Consider the following 12,002-nt stretch of genomic DNA (forward strand, 5'->3'; position numbering starts at 1 on the left):
TTAGAATAGGGTTAATCTCCCTCTATTCCTATGCTCTCTATTTCAAGTAAAATAGAGTTTATTTATATTACTTGATACTACTACTAGTAGGGCTCCAAAAGAAAACACCCTTGTGCCTCTCAAGTTAAATCACCAAACATTTATTAAGGGGTTATGGGATATAAACAAGAAAAGAAAGAAAAGAAAAAAAAAACAGGCTGATCTCCAATAGTGAGGAAATGTAAAAATTATATTCAAACAAAATACTATATAAATTGGAGATAATATATAGAAAGTTTTAAAGAAGAATAGGAAAGGCTTTTGTAGAAGGCAAAATTTTATATGAGACTTGAAGGAAACTAAAAAATGACTGAGAAGAATATTTCATTAATGAGATTTATCCAATTAAATAATAGGAAGCTAGAGATCACTTAAATACTGGGAATCTAGAGATGGAGTATGACAATTCTAGAAAAAGAAAGGAGGATATTGCCATGAGATCACAGAATATATGCTGAGGTGGGGGAAGGTAGAGGTTTAAGGAGGAAAAAGGATCAAATGTTAGGCAGGGCAGGTAATGAAAGACTTTAAATGCCAAGTGATTTTAGCTTTTATTCTGGAGGTAATGGAGAGCTACTTCAGTTTAATGAATGAAGTGGGAGAAGGGTACACATCTACACGTCAGGGAAATAACTTTGTCAGTTTACTCAAAGATGGACTGGGTTAGAGAGTCACTTGAAATAAGCAACCCAACAGTATAGCTATCAAAATAATCCACTTGTTCAATGAAGAACCATATCAGGGTGATAGTTATATAAGAGGAATCTATTGTAGAGATATCAGGAAAGAAAAGTCAGTTCATTTTGGTAAAAATATTACATATGAGGAATCATATAAAGGAAGGTGTAAGGAAGATACTTACCATACTAACCTGTATAACTAGGTGGATGGAGGAGTTCTCAAAAATAATGTGGGATATCCAAGAAGGTCAAATAAAAATAAAGATTCACTTGGCTTCTATCAAATTTCCTTCCAAACAATATTAAAATGAACTTCATAATGAATTCTGGAGTGGAAGTATCAACTAATGGTTGGGCTGAAACAATTTTCCTTTCCAAGGCAACTTAGAAAATAAATAGGAGGGGGCAGTTGGGTGTCTTAGTGGATTGAGAGACCTCAGACACTTCCTAGCTGTGTGACCCTGGGCAAGTCAATTAACCCCCATTGCCTAGGCCTTTCCACTCTTCTGCCTCAGAACCAGTAGCCAGTATTGGTTCTAAGATGTTAAAAAAAAAAAAAGAACAGAAAATGAACAGGAAAGTTATGTCTCACTGGTGTGAACCAGTGCAGGTCTTAGGGAAAACTTCTTATAGAGATTTATCTCAACCTATAGAGGAGCATAAGGAAGGAGGATTAAGAGAAAGGGAGGGGTTGACAAACCTGAGTAGAGTTTGGAGGAGTCTATGTTCAGAAGCAAAAGGTACAGAGTGAAGTAGGGGTAGGGAGAAAAGAGAGAAACAGAGAGACAGAGACAGAAAGAAGAAAATAAGAAAAATAGAATGGAGGAAAATACAAAGATAGAAATCACAATTATGAATATGAATGGGATGAACTTAGTCATAAAACATGCATATATAGAGAGATTAAAAACTAGAACAGTATACTATGTTGATTAAAACACACTTGAAGCAGAGAAACAAAATAGTGTAAAGGTAAGCATCTATAACAGACTCTATTAGACATATGCTAAAATTTAATAAAAGTAGCAATCATGATCTCAGAGAAAGCAAAGGGAAAAATAGATAAAATTTAAAGAGATGTACAAGAAATCTACCTCTTTCTAAGCAGTATTATGGACAATGAAGACATGTCTGTACTAAACACACCTACAGCTAATCATAAAACTTCCAATTTTTAAAGGAAAAATTAAGTTAATTATAGAAGGAAAATGGAAGTATAACTAAAATACTTGGAAAGTTCAACTTCCTGCCTTCAGAACAAAATATGTCTAACCAAGAAATAAAAAAGAAGTTAAGGATATAAAGAGAATTTTGTAAAAGTTAGATATAATAGTCTGCTCAAGTATATTGAATGGAGAAGTAGAACCAAGAAGGCACAAAATGTACAGGTGTTGAATTTAAATTATGTCTCTAGTAATAAAAATATTCTATTTTATGAGATTTATTAAGGATTATTAGAATCAAGGATACAAAATAATAACCAGGTTTGTGCCCAGGGCTGATTGGCCCATTCAAAGCTTACATACTACATCATTGCAATGGCCAAGCAGAGAGCATTGAAGATCATAGAAAAGAGGGAGGGAGGTGTTACTGCCAGTTTAAGTACTAATTGTGATCTTGCCTAGGTGGAGACTCAGGTGAGATTATAGGGAATTCTGGGAAACACCAAGGACTTCTGGGGATTCAAATCTCCATTTTTACATCCCCCTGTGATCTTATTGGGAAACCAGTTTCCCCAAAAGGATCATGGAAACATAATCAACTTAAAGACTACAATAATTTGAGGATAAGAGGAAAAAAAAACAATGATTACTAGGTGTATTGACAAAAAGCCAATTAGGGGGCAGTCCTCTTTGGCATAAGAGTATACATACAAAACAAATGCATTCAAACCCCACACAGTTCAAATCACCACATCCCAAAGTTCATTCTGGATCTTCTGGTGTCACATGTGGTCTGTGGAGGCATATTCATGGTGTCTTCTCCAAACAGTTCACTTTCTGGATTCAGAGAGGTAGCATGTTTCTTTACCTAAATTACTCTCAAAAGTTATTTAAACTTTGCAATTTCTCCAGTCTCCTTAAAGTTCATTAGTTTTTCTTTTTTTTTTTAGCCATTGAGATTCCGTTTATCAGAACTATGGAATTGGTTCCAAGTTAGAAGATTGGCAAGGGGTAGGCAATGGAGGTCAAGTGACTTGCCCAAGGTCACACAGCTAGGAAGTGTATGAGGCCAGATTTTAACACAGGACCTCCAGTCTCTAGGTCTGGCTCTCAATCCACTGAGCAACCCAGCTGAACTCCCATAGTGAGGGTGGGTTTTAATCTGAAATTGGGTAGGCCCACATGGCAAGGAGTTGCAGGGAGATGAATTTCTCTCCTGAATCTCAGGTGAGATAAAGAAAAGAATCAGTGCACTCATGAAAAAACATCCTTTGAACTAGGAAATGCACTGCTTCCTTATAGAATCTGCCATACTTGTAACTTCCTGTTTGGAAAAGTCTCTTCCTTCTACTCATTCTTCTCCCCCCCCAATGTCCCCAGCCACATGGAGGCTAATTATTACCTAAAGGAAGAACACCCCAGTTTTTACCAGTTGGTTTATGATTCTTGAAGATGCAGGAGCAGCTACCAGCAGCCTGGTTCCTGGGGCTGGCCTGGGGTGATCTGGCTCAGAGGCTGTAGATCAACTGGGGCCTGGGCCGGCCGGACCAGGGTGGGACCAGAAGAGAGATCTGAGTCAAGTCGGTCTGGAGTGGATGTAAGGAAAAGGCAATTACTAACTCAAGAGAAAACAATCATATATGTTTTTGTTTTTGTTTTGTTTTGTTTTCTTTATTACTTTGAACAATTTGACAAGAGCTATTTTCCCAACTCTTGATTGGACTTGCTTAGCCACATACTGATGAATTTCTTCTTCACTGTGCAATGTTGTTTCAGCTAGGCTGGTCAGTCTGTAATTTATGAAAACTAGAAAGGAAGATAGAATGGGTACCTGGGAGCATCTTCCACTTCTTAGTCTTCTGTGTCTATCTAGTAAGGGAACTTGAGTTAATTCTCCAATTATATGTTCATATCTCTAATGCATATATATGTATATATGAGCCTAAATATTACACTTCATTTATCACACTTTTTCCTTCTGGGGGATGATTCATTATTTTTGACTGATACACTATTCTCTTATGTAATTCTTTTCCCTTCCAACTCTAAACTTTTACTTTGATTCGCGGACCTTATATTTATTTATTTCTCATTTGTGTTTCTAATGGAATAGCATTGTTTAAGCACAAATTTTGAATTTTCTTTTCTAATCAGTTTCTCTGTTATTTCCCTTTTTAAAATCTTTTCTCCTTGTTCCACTTATTCTATTATTACTCCCACATAGAAATAACAAGCTCTGCAGAAGATTGGTAGAAGGAGTACCCTCACAGTGGAAATTTCCTAATTTTTTGATTATATGGTATATTTCTTTTCCATTCTCCCTCTAGGATTCTTTCCACTTGCCATGCAATTTCCAATCTGAGTCCATGACCTTCAATACTTCTAGATACCATTTGTTCTTCCAGTATCCAATTGTCCTCCTCCTAAGGAAAAATACTTTTCTTGGAGGCACAAAACTTTTTCAGTATTAGTAGTATTCTTACTGAACAACAAATGCTGCCAGATTATATTAACTTTAACATTTCCATTTCCTGTTATAGAACATTTCTTTCTCATCAACTCCAAGCCTATCTTTGGCCCAAGCCCTGACCTCATGGTACCCATACTTCCCAAAGCCCTATGATCTCATTGATAATAATGTAACTTATAATATTGGTTTAGGATGTAGGTAGAATGAGATCCATCATCAATATTCTGCTGGTCCTCTAAATATCTCCCTTCCTTCTCCCTACACTAGTCTAAGATTCAGTAACACTGGATTTTTCATTTTTTCACGAGCCAGATATGTACCTATACATTCCAGCCAATTGCATGGGCTTTCATCCACATCTGGAAAGGTCTCTACCTTTGTACTTCCTTGAATTCTTTTAAGTCCCTACTAAAATTCATCCTTCTCTTCTTTTACAATATGACAAACATGGAAATATCTATTGTATAATAGCACCAGTACAATTCATGTCCCATTACCTGCCATCTTGGGGTGAGAGGAAAGATAGGAGAGGAAGAAATAACATGGATCAAAAAATATCAGAAAATGATTATTAAAGTTATATATAAGTTAATTGAGGAAAATATTCAATCTCTTATGGTAAACTTTTCTTGATCTTCCTTAAGGTCAATGATTTCTCTCTCTTAATTATGTCTATCACATCCTAAATACATATCTTGTTTATGAACAGATATTTGCATATTTCCTCAAAAAATAGTAAAAGTTTTTTTTAAAGATTCAATTTTAAGAATAAAAAGTTCTATATGATTAAGGAACATTTACCCATGAAAATATTACTTTCTAAGTTTTAAATCCCCTACACATCAACCTCATATTAATATTTTTTTCCTAAACCTTCACCTTCTATCTTGGAATCAATATTGTATTCTTCTGCCTCCTTTCCAAGGCAGAAGAGTGGTAAGGATTAGGCAATGGGGGTTAAGTGACTTGCCCAGTGTCACACAGATAGGAAGTTTCTGAGGCCAGTTTTGAATCCAGGACCTCCTGCCTCTGTGCCTAACTCTCAATTTCCTGAATCACCTAGCTGCCCTGCCTTGTATTATTCTAGAAGAGAACTGATCATTTAAAAGCACGATGCAAATATTTTTTAGCAAAAGTGCTTTACAAATGAAACCTGGGCACAGAGTCACCTTGACTTTCATGACCATGTCATGTCAAGGATCTTTAAATGTTCAGTTCATCAGGTTAATTTGAAAGTATATGAAGGAAAGAACTCTGACACACTAAGTATCTGATAGAAATACACTGCTTCTAATTGCTCCTACTACAAAGCTGCCCCCAATCATATTATCCTGAATAGCATGCTGAGATTGTTAATCTGAATTGCATTTCAACAAGCACAGTCTTTTTATTTATTTATTTGTTTAGGTTTTCTAATTCACAAATGGTCTGATCTTTGTATAGCATGACTTAGTGCTTTTAGATTACCTAAAAGGACATAGAGGTTATTACAGAACTTGAAACCATATGTTACAAGTCCTTCTTAGGGTCATAGAGTTCCACGTAGCATCTCTTCATTGTTTTCATGTCCCTCATGAGATGAGCATCTTTAGCCCATAGTAACAAATTACAGATTAGATTAGAATGATGAGCCATATCAGCTCTAAGTTTCTGTTTTGTGCCATGACATTCAGCCCCTTAAACTAGCACCTAACTCCTCAAAATAGACAGAATTAGAAAAAAAAAAAACATAACAAAGTTCATTTGGAAGAACAAAAGATCAAGGCTATCCAGAGAAATTATGAAAAAAAAAGTGAAAGAAGGTGGCCGAGTAATGCCAACCTCAAACTATACTATAAAGCAGTGGTCATCAAAACAATATGAAACTGGCTAAGAGACAGAAAGGAAGAACAGTGGAATAGACTTGAGGTAAGTGACCTCAGCAGGATATTCTATGATAAACACAAAGATCCCAGCTTTTAGGACAAAAATCCATTATTTGACAAAAAAAAAAAACACTGGGAAAATTAGAAGACAGTATAGGAAAGATTGGGTTTGGATCAATATCTCACACTCTACACCAAAATAAACTCAGAATGGGTGAATGACTTGAATATAAAAAAGGTGAACACAGAATAGTAAACTTGTCAGATCTTTGGGAAAGAAAAGATTTTAAGACCAAGCAAGAGTTAGAAAAATTTACAAAATGTAAAATGAATCATTTTATTACATTAAATTAAAAAAAATTGTACAAACAAACCCAATGCAACCAAAATTAGAAGGGAAGCAAAAAATTGGGGGGAATATCTTCATAAGAAAAACTTCTGACAAAAGTCTAATTACTCAAATTTATAAAGAATTAAATAAATTGTACAAAAAATCAAGCCATTCCCAACTGACAAATGGGAAAGGGACATGAATAGGAAATTTTCAGATAAAGAAATTAAAACTATTAATAAGCACATGAAAAAGTGTTCTAAATCTCTTGTAATCAGAGAAATGAAAATGAAAACAGCTCTGAGGTAATATCTCACCCCTAGCAGATTGGCTGACAGCAAAGGAAAGTAATGAATGTTGGAGGGGATATGGATTTTTTTTTATTTTATCAATTCCCTTGCCTTCCTCTTGACTTTTATTTTTTACTTAAAGGTAGCCTTTATTTCCAGGGGACAGGGCACTTTCTAGAACTTCAGTATTTTCTTGATTCTGCCCTCAGATCTAGTTCTGGATATTTGCAAGAAATATACTCAGTTTTGTTGGGTAAGTGATTCTTCATTGAAGTCCTAGATTTAGAACATCATATTCTAGTCCCTCTTAATGTAGAATCTGGTAAGTTTTGTGTTATCCTGACTATGGCTGCATAATATTTGAAATGTTTCTTCTTCGCTGCTTGTAATACTATTTTCTTGATCTAGGGATTTTGAATGTGGCTATAATATTCTTGGAAATTATCCTTTTGGATCTCTTTTAGGAGTTAATTACTGAATACTTTCAGTTTTATTTTGGAATAAAAGACCTTCAAAGGCAGAGTCAAGATGGCAGCTTAGAGACAGCAAAAGCTCAGACCTCCACAAGCCCTTCCTCACTGAATCAAAAACACAGTGCTTCAAGGGGATTGAAAACCAAATATAACAATGGAAAAAAAACTAGGGAACCCTCCTGCTGGACTCAACTTAAAAGGTATATTCTTCCAAAAAGGTCTGAATTCTAGAATACACAGGTTTAAGGGGAAGGAAGAAGGAAAGTCCCAGGACCTCTCCCCCACCTAAGGTGCTGAGCCTCCATTGGTGACTGGAATCTCTGGGCAGGCAGGCAAGGGCATTAGTCTAAAGGGAGTAGCTGGCTAGCACAGCTGTGCCAGGCTCAGGGCATTGAACACAGGCTGCAAAGAGGCAGTGGAGAGGAGCGAAGCACAGAGCAGGTAGCCTAGTCACAACCAAGAAACTCCATCTTGCTCCTCCCCCTAGAACTTTTGGCTGCAGGACACATCCAGCCTTGCAGATCAACTCTGCCCTGGGCAGGTGTAGTGTCCTTTATAAGCCCTTTAATCCAAACAATTATTCTAGGCCAAAGAAGGACAGAAAACAAAGCCTTTTGCCTGAGGCTAAGGCTGAGTTTTTATTTAATTTGGGAGGATCACAAACCTCCTCTCCTTCCCCTTAAGGGTAAAACTGTTTCTTTAATTGAGCAAAGCTTATGCTTTTCCTAGTTGACCTCATCAGGTTTTTTTACTTTTCACTTAAATTAAAAAAAAAAAAAAACTAGAGACATGTGGGGGCTTAGAAAAAAAAGAAAGTAGACCTCCAGGTTTTTCCCACTGCTACTTAAGAGTAATCTAGCCAGCCAGTATTATTAGTGGGGGTTGGCTAATTGGGTTATTTGAAGGTCAGCTAATTGGGTTGTTTGTTCCCTAATGGAAGGGAGATTTGGGAACAGCTTCCCTGGCTAAGACCTCAGGGTCCTGCAGCTTAAAGTGAAAAAATGGCTGTTTTCAATTCAAATTAAGGAGAAAAGAGAAAAAAAATGTTTTATACTCACCTGATCTTGCAGCTGTGTTTTGAACTGCTGAGTTAGAAATGCTTAAAATACTGACTCGAGGAGGTAATAAAGAAAGAAAAAGGAAAGAAAAGTTTCACAGAGATTTGAGGGTACTCATCACAACCTTTGTGGATTAGCCAGACTGTTAGGGGTAAAAATTAGGGTTGTTGACTGAATATATTATTTTAGTGCTTGCCAGGGATTTAAATTCAATCCCAATAAATACTCAAGTCAGTTTGGGTTTTTTATGATGGTTTAATTACAATAGTAGGAAGAAATTAAGATGAAGAAGAGGGAAAGTGGTATAAGACTTTCTCTGGCCTGACCTAAGCCAAGGGAAATTCAGATACCTTGGCCAAGGGGCCTTCTCAGAAGATTAAATCTAGCTTGGCTTCCAGCCAAGATGTTTCCTTTGAGATGAGGGGCCTCTTTGGAGGATAGTCCTTTTAAGAGGTCAAGGAAAGGAGAATCAGCTTAACCACTCTCACTCAGGAATACACCTCACCTATACCATGCTACAGAAACAAAACCCACAAGCATGCCAAAACACTGCCCAGGGCTCCCAAAGTCTCCAAGCGAGCTCCCAATGCCACCAAACAGCTCAACATCTATGATCTTCAATGCTCTCTGCTTTGCCATTACAATGATGTAGTAAGTAAGTATTGAATAGGTTAATCAGCCCTGGGCACAAACATGCTTATTATTTTTGTATCCTTGATTCTAGTAATCCTTAATAAACCTCATAAAATATAACATTTTTATTATTGGAGACATAATTTAAATTTAACAGTTTATGGCAATGACAAGATTGGATGAGAACTTCTCAAATTTTTTTAAAAGATAACCTAGATAATTTTTTAAGCCATGTTTCTCCTGCCAAGGCTTTTCATCAAAGGCTCTTGATTCAGCTTGCTCCTGCTGCCTGCCTGCTTTTGTGCTCCATCCACGCTTGCCTCCAGCCAGCACTCTTGCATTACTGAATGCTTAAAAATGAAGATAGTAGTTTTCTATATATTCGAATATAAGTATCTGAGAAGTGGATAATGTCTATTTTCTTTCTAATCATGGGAGAAAATCAACCTGAAACACTTTTTTCTATTTTATTGTTAATGTCTAATGGAATTCTAGGAAAGTAGTCTTCATTCCCCAAATAACTGTATATAGCCACATGCTTTTCTTACATATAATGTTCAGTGTTAAGAAAATGATAGGAATTTTTAATTTATTTTCATTTATTCAATCACTTCTAATGAAAATACATACTAAAGGCAGAATGGTACTTTAAAGTTCTAATCTGAAAGCATTGACATGTGTGAATGTCTATCTTTGAAGTTTCATTTTTGCAGTTATATATGTAGGGAAGTATTGAAATTGAAAAGTAAGAGACAGGGGATTGTCAAATCACCAAAAATATGTAATTTTTGTGATAATGGTCTACTTTTGGTAGATAATGGTCTAATTTTCTCTTTTATTCACTCATATTTTAAATGGTTTTTAATTTTTTAACCTATTTAGGATTTATTTTCTACTGTAATTTTCAAGTTTTGGGAGGTTTTTTTTCGCTTTGAAATAGAAAATCTTCAGGAACAGTCAAACAAAGATAATGGAATAACGGGGATGACTTATGGAAGAAATTAACCTTTGGGAATAATAATGTCATTATATTTTGGAAGGAAGAGATAAGAAGTGGAAGCTATAGAAGTAGAAACTCCTTACAAAAAAGTCAAAAAGTGAAAAGTTGAGTTTTACCCTTACTATTAACTCTTTTTTTGACCTTTTGAAAATTTTAAACACCTGACCTGCTTGCTATTTCTAAGGATTAGTAATTTAAAACCTCCAGGGGTGTGGATAATTTCTAGTTTCTTGTGATTTAATTAGTGAGAAGTATCGATACTTAGAAATATTACAAGATGTTAATGCATTTTAACCTGATAAATCAGTACTCTATAAGCTGTGATTTAATCCCTTGCTGAGCTGGATGGGGGTAGAATCGCATCCCTATCCCACATTTCATATACATTTTCTCAAGGTTCATTGATGTCCACTTGAACAGGAATATTTCCCATAGCATTCTAGACAAGAGGGCACAGAGACTTTACTTGAGTAACTATATTGAAAAATAATTCATTACCCTATAAGGCAATATGTTCCACTATTGGAAACTATAATTGTTTGGAGATTTTTCTGAATATTAAGATAAAAAACAATTCCATTACTTGCTTTCTCCTGGTATGGCCTCTTCCAGCCATCAGGAGATCAGAAAGAGATGTTATTGCCTTGAAAACTCTACTCCTAGACTGTCCTCTTTTTACCAGGAGAGGTTTAGGGAGACATCATTCCATCCTTTTCCCATGTCCTGGAATGGCCTCCTTTCATTGGTAGGCTGGCTTTCCTGTCTTCATGTCATAGACACATTCCTTTTTGTTCTTTCTGCCTGTCTCCAGGCCTGGACACCCTTTCCTGAGCTGTTTAATTCCCAGAGAAGACTGCCATAAGACCAGATCCCTTGTCTTATTAAAAACCCATCTAAATTCATTCATCTATGATTAACAAATTCCTATTCTGTCTTATCCTTTTTATCCCCATGATTATGAACTTCTGATTGTCATTATTTAAATTCCTCTCTGTGTCCCTCACTGCCAACTCTCTTATCTCATAACTTTCAATCCTCCACTCTCACTCTTGAGGTTACCTACTTCTTTGTGCTCTTTGAAATGCTCACTCAATATTTGATCTTAAATATTTTCCATTCTACTTCTTCATCTTCAGGCTCACCCTGAGATCATCAGGCTCACCTGCTTAATGACACAGCCTCTATAATCATGCTTTCTAGCAATTGTCACAAGTTTATTCATGACATCTACTCACCAGTCAAAATGGGGTATTTGAAATTTTCCTTGCAGACTTGGAGTACACTCACAGACTCATAATATTTCCCCATTTTCTACACTCATATTATGGGTCTTCAATACACATTGTGATATTGATCAAGCTCCCTTACTCTGAGTTCCTCAATTTCCTCATTTCCCATGATCTTTTCCTACTGTACTTCATCTATAAACAGAGTTAAACCCCCATAACTTATCTCCACCTACATATGCATATATGCAATATCTACCCGTTCATGAATTCTGAAATTCAATTATCTGATAAAAAATTGATATAATATTACCTGTCCCTAATACCTTAGAACCCTAATCCTTATTTCTTCTTTATCCTGACTTTGATCAGCAATCCCTCAATAACTTTTTTACCCATGATCATTACCTTTGAATAGGCTACATATTTCTTCCTTATACAATTCGATTCAGTGAACTAGATCAATTTTACAAAATCATCTTTTCTTGAATGCTTTGCTCTCTTATATTTTGCCAATCTTGCCTGGCCATGTCTCAGTCCCTGGCAAAGATAACAGAGTAGTTTGTCATTTCCTTCACCAATCAAATAAGGCAAACATGTTAAATAACTTGCCCAGGATCACACAGCCAAATAGGGTTGGATGACTGAACAACAACAAGAAGAATTGGTATTTATTCATGATAATATTATTTTAATTGCTTAGAAGCATTAAAAGTGAAAGAGCAAAGGAAATATAGGCCACCCAAATCAATTAAAATGCATAAAAAAGAAGAG

This window comes from Monodelphis domestica, chromosome 8 (genome assembly GCF_027887165.1).
Source record: "Monodelphis domestica isolate mMonDom1 chromosome 8, mMonDom1.pri, whole genome shotgun sequence".
Classification (NCBI taxonomy): Eukaryota; Metazoa; Chordata; class Mammalia; order Didelphimorphia; family Didelphidae; genus Monodelphis; species Monodelphis domestica.